This window comes from Saimiri boliviensis, chromosome 6, assembly GCF_048565385.1.
Source record: "Saimiri boliviensis isolate mSaiBol1 chromosome 6, mSaiBol1.pri, whole genome shotgun sequence".
Classification (NCBI taxonomy): domain Eukaryota; kingdom Metazoa; phylum Chordata; class Mammalia; order Primates; family Cebidae; genus Saimiri; species Saimiri boliviensis.
In genome coordinates, this window is record NC_133454.1 from 65,027,932 (window position 1) to 65,038,845 (window position 10,914).

The window sequence follows — 10,914 nt, forward strand, 5'->3', positions numbered from 1 at the left end:
TTGTGACACCAAAGTCATGATCTATGAAAGAAAGAATTGATAAGGTGAACTTCATTAAAAGTAAAAACTTCTGCTCTGCAAAGGACACTGTCAAGATAATGAAAAGACAAGCCTTTGACTGTGAGAAAATATTTGCAAAAGACATAACTGATAAAGGACTGTTATCACCAATAAAAAAGAATTCTTTAAAACTCAAAAATAAGATAACAAGCAACCTAATTTTGTAAATGGGCCAGCAGACTTAACACAACCTAACCAAAGAAGATACACAGAAGCAAATGAGTATATGAAAAGACATTCCACATCCTGGATAACCATGGAAATGCAAATTATAACAATGATGAGATACTACTAACACTAATTAGAATGCCCAAAATGCAGAATACTGACAACACCAAACACTAGTGAGGATGTGAAGCAACAAGAACTCTCATTGGTGGTGGGAATGCAAAATGGTACAGCTGCTTTGGAAGACACTTTGGAGGTTTCTTACAAAACTAAACGTACCCTTACCATACAATCCAACCAGCACACTCTTGGTATTTACTCAAAGGACTTGAAAACTTATGTCCACACAGTTACCTACACATGGATGCTTATAGAACCTAATTTTATTCTTAACTGCCAAATATTAGAAGAAACCAAGATGACCTTTAGTAGTTGAATGTATAAATAAACCATGATACATCCAGACAAAAGGATATCATTCAGCACTAAAATGAAATGAAATATCAAGCCATGAAGAGAAACAAAGGAAACATAAATGTATATTACTAAGTGGAAGAAATCAGTCTGAGAAGGCTACATACTGTGTGATTCCAACTATATGACATTCCGGAAAAGGTAAAACTATTGAGACAGGAAAAAGATCAATGGTCGCCAATGGTTAGAGTGGAGGGAAAGATGAACGTGGAACACGGGATTTTTAGGGCAGTGAAACTACTCTTTATGACACTGTAACAGTGGATGCATGTCACTATACATGAGTCCAAACCCATAAAATGTACAGCACCAATAGTGAACCCTAATGTCACTATGGACTTTGGGTGAAAATGATGTGTCAATGTAGGTTCGTCAGTTGCAACAAATAGGCCATTCTGGGAGGTGATACTGGTCATGGGGAGGCCATGCATGTGTGGGTGCAGGGGAATATAGGAAATCACTGTAAACCTTCTGCTAAATTTTGTTTGGAAGAGAACAGAACCCAACCTAGTAAGTTCCATTAGTAACAAGTATTCCCATGGGGGCTGGAGAGATTAAAAACAGGTGGGCAGGGTCAGAAGCTTACCTGAGAGAAAATGGAAAGGAGAAGATAAAAAAAAAGACAAAGGAACAAATGTGATGAATAGAAAACAAACATCAAGATGGTACGTTGTAACCCAAGCATATTGATAATCTTGATATTAGTTATAAATGTACTAAACAATGATATGCTATATACAAGAAACCCATTTTTTGCTCATATCATTTTTATTTTGATTTTTAATGCTGCACAAGACAGTATCTATTTCATTATTTCTTTTATTTTATTTATATGCTGCTATTTACCAAAAGTGAGAGGGAACTTATGTGGCCTTTTTCTTTTTCTGTAGGCCACTTCAAGCGTTCTAAACTTGGAATACTTGATCAAGCTGAAGGAAAAAGGGAGTTTCACAAATCTGCTGGGTGCGGGGAGGGGAAGGTTGCTTTGTTAATCATGCCCTGTGGTGGTTGATTAACTGCTTGTACAATTATGTTTCACTTTTAATAAATGGCTTAGAGCGCTCCTGCTGATGAAGGCAGCTGAGATTAATAGTTATATCCATGGTGCGAGTGAAGGGATGGTGGTATTAGTGGCAGTTATCTCCACTAGCAGGGCTGATTCTCAGAAAAGTCACAGCCATGTGGTCCCTCTGGGACTTAGGAGTAGCATCCTCAGGAGTAGGTGATGAGCAAATTCTGCAAAGTGGTCCCAGAAGTCATGCCTTGGCCACAAAGCAGGTCTCAGTTGCTTGGCATGCAGTCAGACTGCTGGCTGACACAATCTTGCCCAGGAAGATTGTGGGACATAGTCCATGGGCTGGTACTGGTGGGAGCCAGGGTAATGGGGTGCACATCCATCCTCCTGAAACAGGTCAGGGTCATTCATCTCATGGTCTAAGGTATTATCTGAGCTTGTGGTCTCACAACCAAGAAAATTAAGGCACATGGATACAAAGGGTGTGGTTGGAGCAAAAATATAATAAGAAAAAGAAGAAAGCTCTCCACTGAAAAGAGGGGTCCCGGATGGTTGCTGGGTTATAGTGGAATTCAAAAGCTTTTATAAGAAACTGCTCTTATCTCTATAACTGTTTGAGTAACTTTTCTTATCTATAAAACTGTCTGCATCACTCTCCCTTACTTGTGTAGCTGTATGCCTTGAGACAAGCACAAAGGAAAGATTTTTGTTTTGTTAAGTGTGGCTTTTTTTTAAGTAAGCCCCCTTCTTCCCTGTGCAAGTTCCCACAGAGCCCACCATGCACATATGTGAAAAGGGGAGGAAACTTTTTCCTGGGAGCTCGCTAATCATACATAGAACAAACAGCCTTCGTGCCGGACTTTGTCTGCCTTGCCTCTTTATCTGTGTCTTATCTGTACAGCTGCAGTCTGAATTTTGTCCAGGCTGCTCTATTTTTGCCTGTAGCTATGATTTTTCAGCCAGGCAGCTTCACAAGTTTTCAGACAGGCAGCTTCTCCGAGGACTAGTCAGTTAGTTGTTTACCCAACTAATTTTTCCTTTCCTTCTTCCTCATCCCCCATGTCAGGAGTGGAAACCCTAACTGCTGTTAGGGAGATTGGGTGTTGATCTTTCTGGCTACTTCACACTGAAGAGGGGCATTATGTGGGAAACAGCAGCTAGGATTCCCCCAGGGCTGGTTTAAGGATCCTCAGAAGAAAGGGGCATTTATGCATGGTTCCGTTTGCATTACCATTTGGAGGTTGATAGCCTCTAGGCAAAAAGAAACAATTTTGGTTATTAGAGAACATGTATTAAAATGAAACAAGGTGGGTAAGGACAGCTTAAAAAAAATCACAAGGCTGCTGACATGCCCTAATAACTGGTGGCTATAGTTATGCCTGTTAAGATTTGGGTGCATGCTCTTGGCTTTGTTTAGCTTTCTTGGTCTTACTTTTCCAAAAAGGAAACCTTTGGGTTATAGGTAATCCATTTATTCTTATTACCTGGCAGGTTTTGTAGGATAATTGCCCAGAACTGGAATGTTGTTCCAGATTTTTATATTACCCATCCCTTTCTGTCTCCTTTGAGCTGCAGCTACAGATCACTCATTGGTTTACAGGAATAAGCAGGGTTGGTTTAAAATGTAGGCAAGAACCTAAAAACAACTAATAAGACTAGAAATTAATGACAATTGTATGATAAGTTTTTAAACATAATTTATCTCTCTCTAGTCCTCATTTCTGTTAAATACAGATTATAATAGGTCTGAATTGTTCACAAAATAGACTTTAGTCTTATACCTGGTCTGGTTTTTTGTATAAAGTGCAACAAGAATAATTACTTTTACTTAGACCTGTCAGATTGGCTCTTACAGAACTCTGTTCTGCAAGTAATCTCAGATAGGACTCTCTAAAGCAGAGCCCCACCATGGGTTTGTACCCTCAAATACTTGTGAGTTGGGTAAACTCCTCTTTTCTTGAGATTCCAAGAATATGGGGTTCCTGGGCCTATTAGAAAGTGATATTCTTTACTTACCACAGGTTAGGAACCCTGTACAGGGGCTGTGTAGACAAAGTATAAGGCCAGTTTCCCTAGGGGCTTTTATCAGCTCTGCAAGTCAAGCTTGACTCCTGAAAGAGAAACACACTCTTCCAATCAAGGCCTTGGTAAAACAACCAGTTTTTCCAATTGTGTCCTGTTACAAAAGAAAATGGATTCTTATTGCACTGATGCAAACAACTATATTGTTATAAGTCAGTACTCACAACCAGTTTCTGAATTACAGAGGAACCAGGCAGAGAGAAGCAAGCATGTTTCAAAATTTGCTCATAGAAGTATAATTTACTCAATTATTAAAGGCCATAAATAGCTTGAAATAAGTTTTCTTGACCCTGAAAAACAAAACAAGGATTAGTGCTCCAAGTGTAAGTCAAAAATATTATGCCAGCTTTCTACTAGTTCAGTCCATTTAGCTAACTCTTGTTCTGCTTGACACTTATAAACATTTTAGCTTTCCATTAATCCTATACATTTTGTTATGAGAAATTTGCATTTGAAAGCACCTGTTAAAGCCCCACATCTGATTATAAATCTTTTGAAAAGGATAAAACAAGACAACAATTGTCTGTAAATGACAAAATACCCATGATGGTTACAGTCAAGAACATGATTGACAAAGAAATTTGGTTATTTCTGTGGTTTACAATAACTTAACATAGCAATCTTAATTGTAATTGATAGCATATACTCAGACATTAGAACTTTATGGCCAGGCACAGTGGCTCACACCTGTAATTCCAGCACTTTGGGAGGGCAAAGCAGGAGGATCACAAAGTCAGGAGTTCGAAACCAGCCTGACCAACATGGTGAAACCCCATCTCTATTAAAAATACAAAAATTAGCTGGGTGTGGTGGCATGTGCCTGTAATCCCAGCTACTCAGGAGGCTGAGGCAGGAGAACTGCTTGACCCCGGGAGGCTGAGGTTGCAGTGAGCCAAGATCATGCCACTGCACACCAGCCTGGGCAACAGAGTGAGACTCTGACTCAAAAAAAAAAGAACCTTAGACATCCCGTGTGGTTTTTGAACATATGCTAATATTATTCCTAAAATATAACTTGAAGAAAATTAGACATCATTTTGGCAATTCCGTGTACCTAAACATGTCAAATAACTTTCTTTAACTCTCTTCTGGATATTCCAGAGATCCTCTGTAGCACCCAAAAGCTAGGGGTCAGGAAAGCAACCTTTTTTTTTTTTTTTTTGAGACGGAGTTTCGCTCTTGTTACCCAGGCTGGAGTGCAATGGCACGATCTCGGCTCACCGCAACCTCCGCCTCCTGGGTTCAGGCAATTCTCCTGCCTCAGCCTCCTGAATAGCTGGGATTACAGGCACGTGCCACCATGCCCAGATAATTTTTTGTATTTTTAGTAGAGATGGGGTTTCACCATGTTGACCAGGATGGTCTCGATCTCTTGACCTCGTGATCCACCCACCTCGGCCTCCCAAAGTGCTGGGATTACAAGCTTGAGCCACTGCGCCCAGCCCCGGAAAGAGAACCTTGTGTCTGAAGTTTGATTTGGTGAAGCCTGTTAAATATGTTAGAGGTTCAAAACTTGATATTATGAAATAGAATTTTAGATTATCATTAAGTCATTTGTTTTGCCAAAATGATGAGTCAAAATATGAAAAAGCAAAAAATATTCATTCGCTTTTATTAGTACATGAAAATCCTGTTCAAGAGAGAAAGTTAAATTTACTCTTGCATTAGTCTACTATTAATGTTAACCCCAATTTTTGATGAAACCTTATAGACAATTCTATCTGACCTTAACCAGTTTGACCATGAGGTGACATTTTCACAAACTTTTTATAACTCTTTAAAATTTTGCTAAAGAGCAGATTAATGTCTTAAGAAAACCTTGCTGTACTTTTACTTCAATGCTCAATTTACAGAAAAATCATCTGTAATTTTCAATTTAGTCAGTATGTTCACACATAGTTTCCTTTGCAAGACTGATTTTTTCAATTTTCCCCAATTTGTTAAACATTCAGCTTTATCTAATTTAAGACAGTTCTTTATCCCTAGACAAAATGTACACTTCCATGCCTTCTTATAATCTTTTACTAAAACACGTTTTACTGTTTTTACACACCTTGCATGTAAATCTATTTCAGTAGTTTCAATTACATGTCATAATGGTAATTCTTAGCAATTTTTAACTTGAATGGAAAACCTGGCAAATTGTTTTTTAATTATGTGCTTGGTGTAGATAAAGTTTGACTCCTTCCAAACATATGGGGTGTAGTTACTTCCCTATGTTCCCAGGCCTTACCAATTGTGGAGCAGGCATGTTGACAGTTTTTAAAGGCCACAGAAACAGTTCACAACCTCAAGACATTTAGCAAACTTAGTATTTGACCTACATAATTTAGACCACATCTTTAAACCTTGAAGACGTTTGTATTTTACCAATAATCCCTAAGACTGTTCTAATTTTTAAAGATTAAAGTTATGTAAAATAAGAGTTATTACAGCTCTTACTTTTCCTTTAAAAATATTTTATCCAAGTGCTTATTCTTTTTAAAGATAATTAGAGCTCTTTTTAAAATTAATTTTAAAAGGCATACACATCACATATATGACCACACAGACAAACAGAAGGTCGAGCAGCTCAGGGTGGAGCCCTTTAAGAATAGGGTCAGGAAAGCATGTAGTTTCTAGAACCTAATCAACAGGCATGGCTGGAAGACAGAAACAGATTTTGAGAGGGATTTATTTGCCTTTAATTCCATGGGTTCCATGATGAAATCAGATATTTATCCCCAGATGGGGTCTGTGGTGCCTTTTCTGTTTTTCCAAGGGTTCCATGCCACCAGAACTCATCTTAGGACCTTCCATGCATCCGCCAAGAGTGGCAAAACAGAGTAGACAAATATAATTCAGTCAACTGAGAAAAATATTTTCCAGAAAAGCAAGATCTAAGAGGTGGGGAAAAGGGCTTTTAATATATCTGTAACTAGGATATCCACTTTTAATTAAGCTGAGCACTCTTTAAGAAAATGCTTTTTCATTAATTAAAACTTTACAGGGAATATAAGCAGTGATCCTTATTATTACTCCTTTTACCAGTTTGCACCACTACCTGTTCACTCATGTTCAGGTTCTCCAGTTTCTTCTGGGAGAAAGTGGCTGGGTTCAGGCAAGGCAAGGTTCTTAACTGGACTGTAGATCCCTCTGGCAGCAAAGCTTGCTATCTGAGGGGGCAATTGTCTGTTAGCCAGAGACTCCCTTAAAGGACAGCAGCTCTGCTATACTGCATGAGATGCAAACAGTTAAATTATTCCCCATGGTTAACCTGGTGGCCTCCGGCACCAGCAAAGCTACCACTGTAACTGCTTGAAGGCAAGCTGGCCATCCTTTAGCCAACAAGTTAAGTTCTTCACTTAAGTAGCCCACTGGCTGTTGAGCTGAATCTTGAGCCTTAGTTAAAACTCCCAGGGCCATTTCCTTCCTTTCTAATACATAGATACAGAATGCTTTTCCTATGGGAATATTGAGGGCTGGTGCTTTAAGCAAGGTTTGTGGCAGAAACCAAGGCTGGTTAAAGGCTTTTGCGTTTTGGGTTTCCAAGTTAGAAAGCAAGTTTCAGCTGCTTGTGTTTCTTTTATGGGGTGGTATAAAGGGTGAACTATTTCACTGTACCCAGGTACCTACAGTCTGCAAAATTCTGCAATGCCTAATAATCCCCTCAACTGTTAAAGAAAATGGGCTTAATCCTTTCCTCACCTGGTGCTCTGGTCCCTCTTGATAAGACTAGGCCTGCATACTTTACTGAAGTCTGACAGAACTGAGCCTTAGATTTTGAAACTCTATATCACCTTGATAGCTAAGAAATTGAGGATAGCCTCAGTGCCTTCCTGAGACTTCCTCAGCTGCGGCACAGAGAACAGTGTCATTTACATACTGCAAAGTTTCAACTTGAGGGTGAGAAAAAATTAGAAAGATCTTGGACAGGGCCTGTTTCAGCAAATTCCTTTCAATATCAGGAGCTGCCTGAGTAATAAACCTGTTCTTTATTGAATAAAAAGGTTCAGGCCAGGCACAGTGGCTCATGTCTGTAATCCCAACCCTTTGGGAGACTAAGGCAGGTGGATCACTTGAGGTCAGGAGTTCAAGACCATCCTGGCCAACATGGTGAAACCCTGTCTCTACTAAAAATACAAAAATTAGCCAGGTATGGTGTCAAGTGCCTGCATTCTCAGCTACTTGGAAGGCTGAGGCTGGATAATGACTTGAACCCAGGAGGCAGAGGCAGCAGTGAACCAAGATCACACCACTGCACCCTAGCCTGGACAACAGCAGAAGACTCCATCTCAAAAAAAAAAAAAAAAAAAAAAAAAAAAAAAAAAAAGGTTGAGGGATTTTCATCTAGTTTTTGATCTACCATGGAAAGTTTGGAGTTGTTATAGGTTTGGCTCTAATCCTTTTCAACCCTCCAATATACACATTTGAAAGAGTTTCCTTCTCCATTTTCTGATGCCATCATCCTGGTCTCATAAGAGTCCACCAAGGGCACTGCTACTTTCCTCATTTTATTCCACTTCTATGGTACATTCTTGCAGGACAGTTTAAATACTTGAGTTAAATCCTGGAAAGCCTCTGTGAGTAAAGTTGAGGCTTGCCCAGAGCGAACTTCAGGGTCTGAGAGTTAAAGGAGATCCATGTTGCACTCAAGGGGAGTGTAGGCTTGAAGATTACCCGTCTAGAAAAGAGACAAGGGAAGAGGCATCCCTCAGTCTCCTTCTTCTTTTTGGAGTGACCCAGGATGGAGGGTAAGGCCAAAAGGGCATCCCCCTTCACCCATTTTCTCCCATCATCTGGGTCCCAGTGACCATCATAGGCACTGCCCTGTGGATGCAAGCATGACCTTCATCCACAGATGTGGAGAAGCTAGTCAGCAGAATTAGTCATGCTCACTTACATAAAGCCCCAGCCCTTTGCTCTACTGGTTTCCTAGACTCGCTTGGCCCATAAGGCTCCCAGGGTACCCTAGAGGTCCAGGAGAGGTTGTATTTGGGTGAGACGCTTTAAAGGAGGAAGTGTTTCAATACTATCCCTGGATTCCCTTGCAGTGCTCCTAGCAAAACACTGAAATACCAGAGAATGGGAACAATTGACTTCCATAGAATCCCTTTTTTGTTTAAATGCCAACAGAGTTGGATGTAGAACAGGTGTCTCAAAAGAACGTATGAACTTAATAGCTGTCCTCTCAACTCTTAAAGGTGGAGTTTTGCTGTTTATAGATGAGGCATGGAGCCTGGTCCCTAATAGAGGGTTGTAGGAGGGAGAGAAATTGGGGAACTAGAGGTTTTGGACAAAGGGCCAACAGGGCCCCCCCAGAGGAAAAAATTATGCCATCCCAATAGGTGGCGCTGTAGGATCTGAAATATTAAGTATGGCCTCTGACTCCAAATTCTTCGCAGGCAGAAGTTAGAAAGAGAGGTTTGGGGCTTAATAGACTGTCCCTATAGTATGCCTTCAAGCAGAAGAAAATTAACTTGTCTCATAAAGGAACTGTTTAAATTCATCAGGCAGTGCTGAGCTTTTATATGGAGGGAAGAAACAACCCAAATGGAAAGGGAAGATATTCACTTGGTGTATTAATCTGTTTTCATGCTGCTAATAAAGACATACTTGAGACTGAGTAATTTATAAAGGAAAGAGGGCTAATGGACTCACAGTTCAACATAGCTGGGAAGGCTTCATAATCATGGTGAAAAAGACAGCATGTGCAGGGGAACGTCCCTTTATAAAACCATCAGATCTCATGAGACTTATTCACTAGCAGGAGAACAGCATGGGGAAAAAGCCACCCTCTTGATTCAATTACCTCCCACTGGGTCCCTTCCACAATACATGGGAATTATGGGAGCTACAGTTCAAGATGAGATTTGGGTGGAGACACAGCCAAACCATGTCATTCTTCCCCTGACCCCTTCCAAATATAATGTCCTCACATTTAAAAAACAATCATGGCTTCTCAACAGTCCCCCAAAGTCTTTGCTCATTTCAGCATTAACTTGAAAGTCCACAGTCCAAATTCTCATCTGAGACAAGGCAAGTCCCTTCTATCTATGAGTCTGTAAAATCAAAGCAAGTTAGTTACTTCCTAAATACAACAGGGGTACAGGTATTGGATAAATACATTCATTCCAAATGGGAGAAATTGGTCAAAATGAAGGGGCTACAGGCCCCATGCAAGTCCAAAACCCTGCAAGGTAGTCAAATCTTCAAGCTCCAAAATGATCTCCTTTGGCTCCATGTTTCACAACCAGGGTGTGCTGACACAAGAGGTGGGCTCTCAGGCACTTGGGCAGCTCCACCACTGTGGCTTTGCAGGATATAGCTTCCTCCTGGTTGCTTTAACAGGCTGCGATAAACATATGAATTCATTTCTATATTTGTTTTTATTAGTGTATTGTTTAACACACACATACCAAGGATTGATTGAGATTGTATTGAATCTATAGATCAATTGGAAAAGGTTTAACATTATTAACATAGTGAGTCTTTCAAGACATGAACATAATATATGCCTTCTTTACATAGATCTTCCTTAAGTTCTCTCAATAATTTTTTACAGATTTCGGTGTAGATGTCTTACACATCTTTTGTTAGATTTATTTTATTAATAATTATTGCATGTATGAATCATTTTATTAGGAACTGCCAAATGGTGATTTTCTAATTCTACCATTTATTATGCATTCAATTCACTAGAATTATCCTATAAATAAAAACTCTCCCGCATTCTCTAAGACTATTTCATTTTCCTGATATACAGTTAATACAAAAAAGGCAAGATAAATGCTTCTTTCCTTTTAATTACTTTTTTCTTTTATTTGCAGACATCAACCAAGAGAAGATTAATTACTAATTTTTAAACAAATAACTTGGTGCCCAGCAATCTCCAAAAGTGACTAGTTTTATTTATCTTTCTCTTTTGAACTATAAATTAATGATTTTATATATTCAATATGTTTGTATAGGTTGTTGGCATTATGTTGGGTTTTCAAATTCTGCCATCTTTAGACAGAATGTCCCTTCAAGCTAGCTCCTGTTTTTTCTTGACAAACTCCTTTTTTTACCTAGATAGACAAACGCCTTTTTTTCCCCAAGTTAGAGCCCAAGAAAAGGGCTTGTATGTAGATAGT

At 39.4% G+C, this 10,914-nt stretch overlaps 1 long non-coding RNA gene across 1 annotated transcript; it reads right to left on the reverse strand.

Moving 5' to 3' along the window:
• Positions 1-1,503: 1,503 nt before the first annotated feature.
• On the reverse strand, positions 1,504-4,579 carry LOC141584747 (uncharacterized). Its single transcript, XR_012517951.1, has 2 exons — positions 3,734-4,579; positions 1,504-2,968 (listed from the first exon to the last, which is right to left on the reverse strand). It is a non-coding gene; the product is annotated as an uncharacterized LOC141584747 (long non-coding RNA).
• Between the last annotated feature and the right edge of the window lie 6,335 nt (positions 4,580-10,914).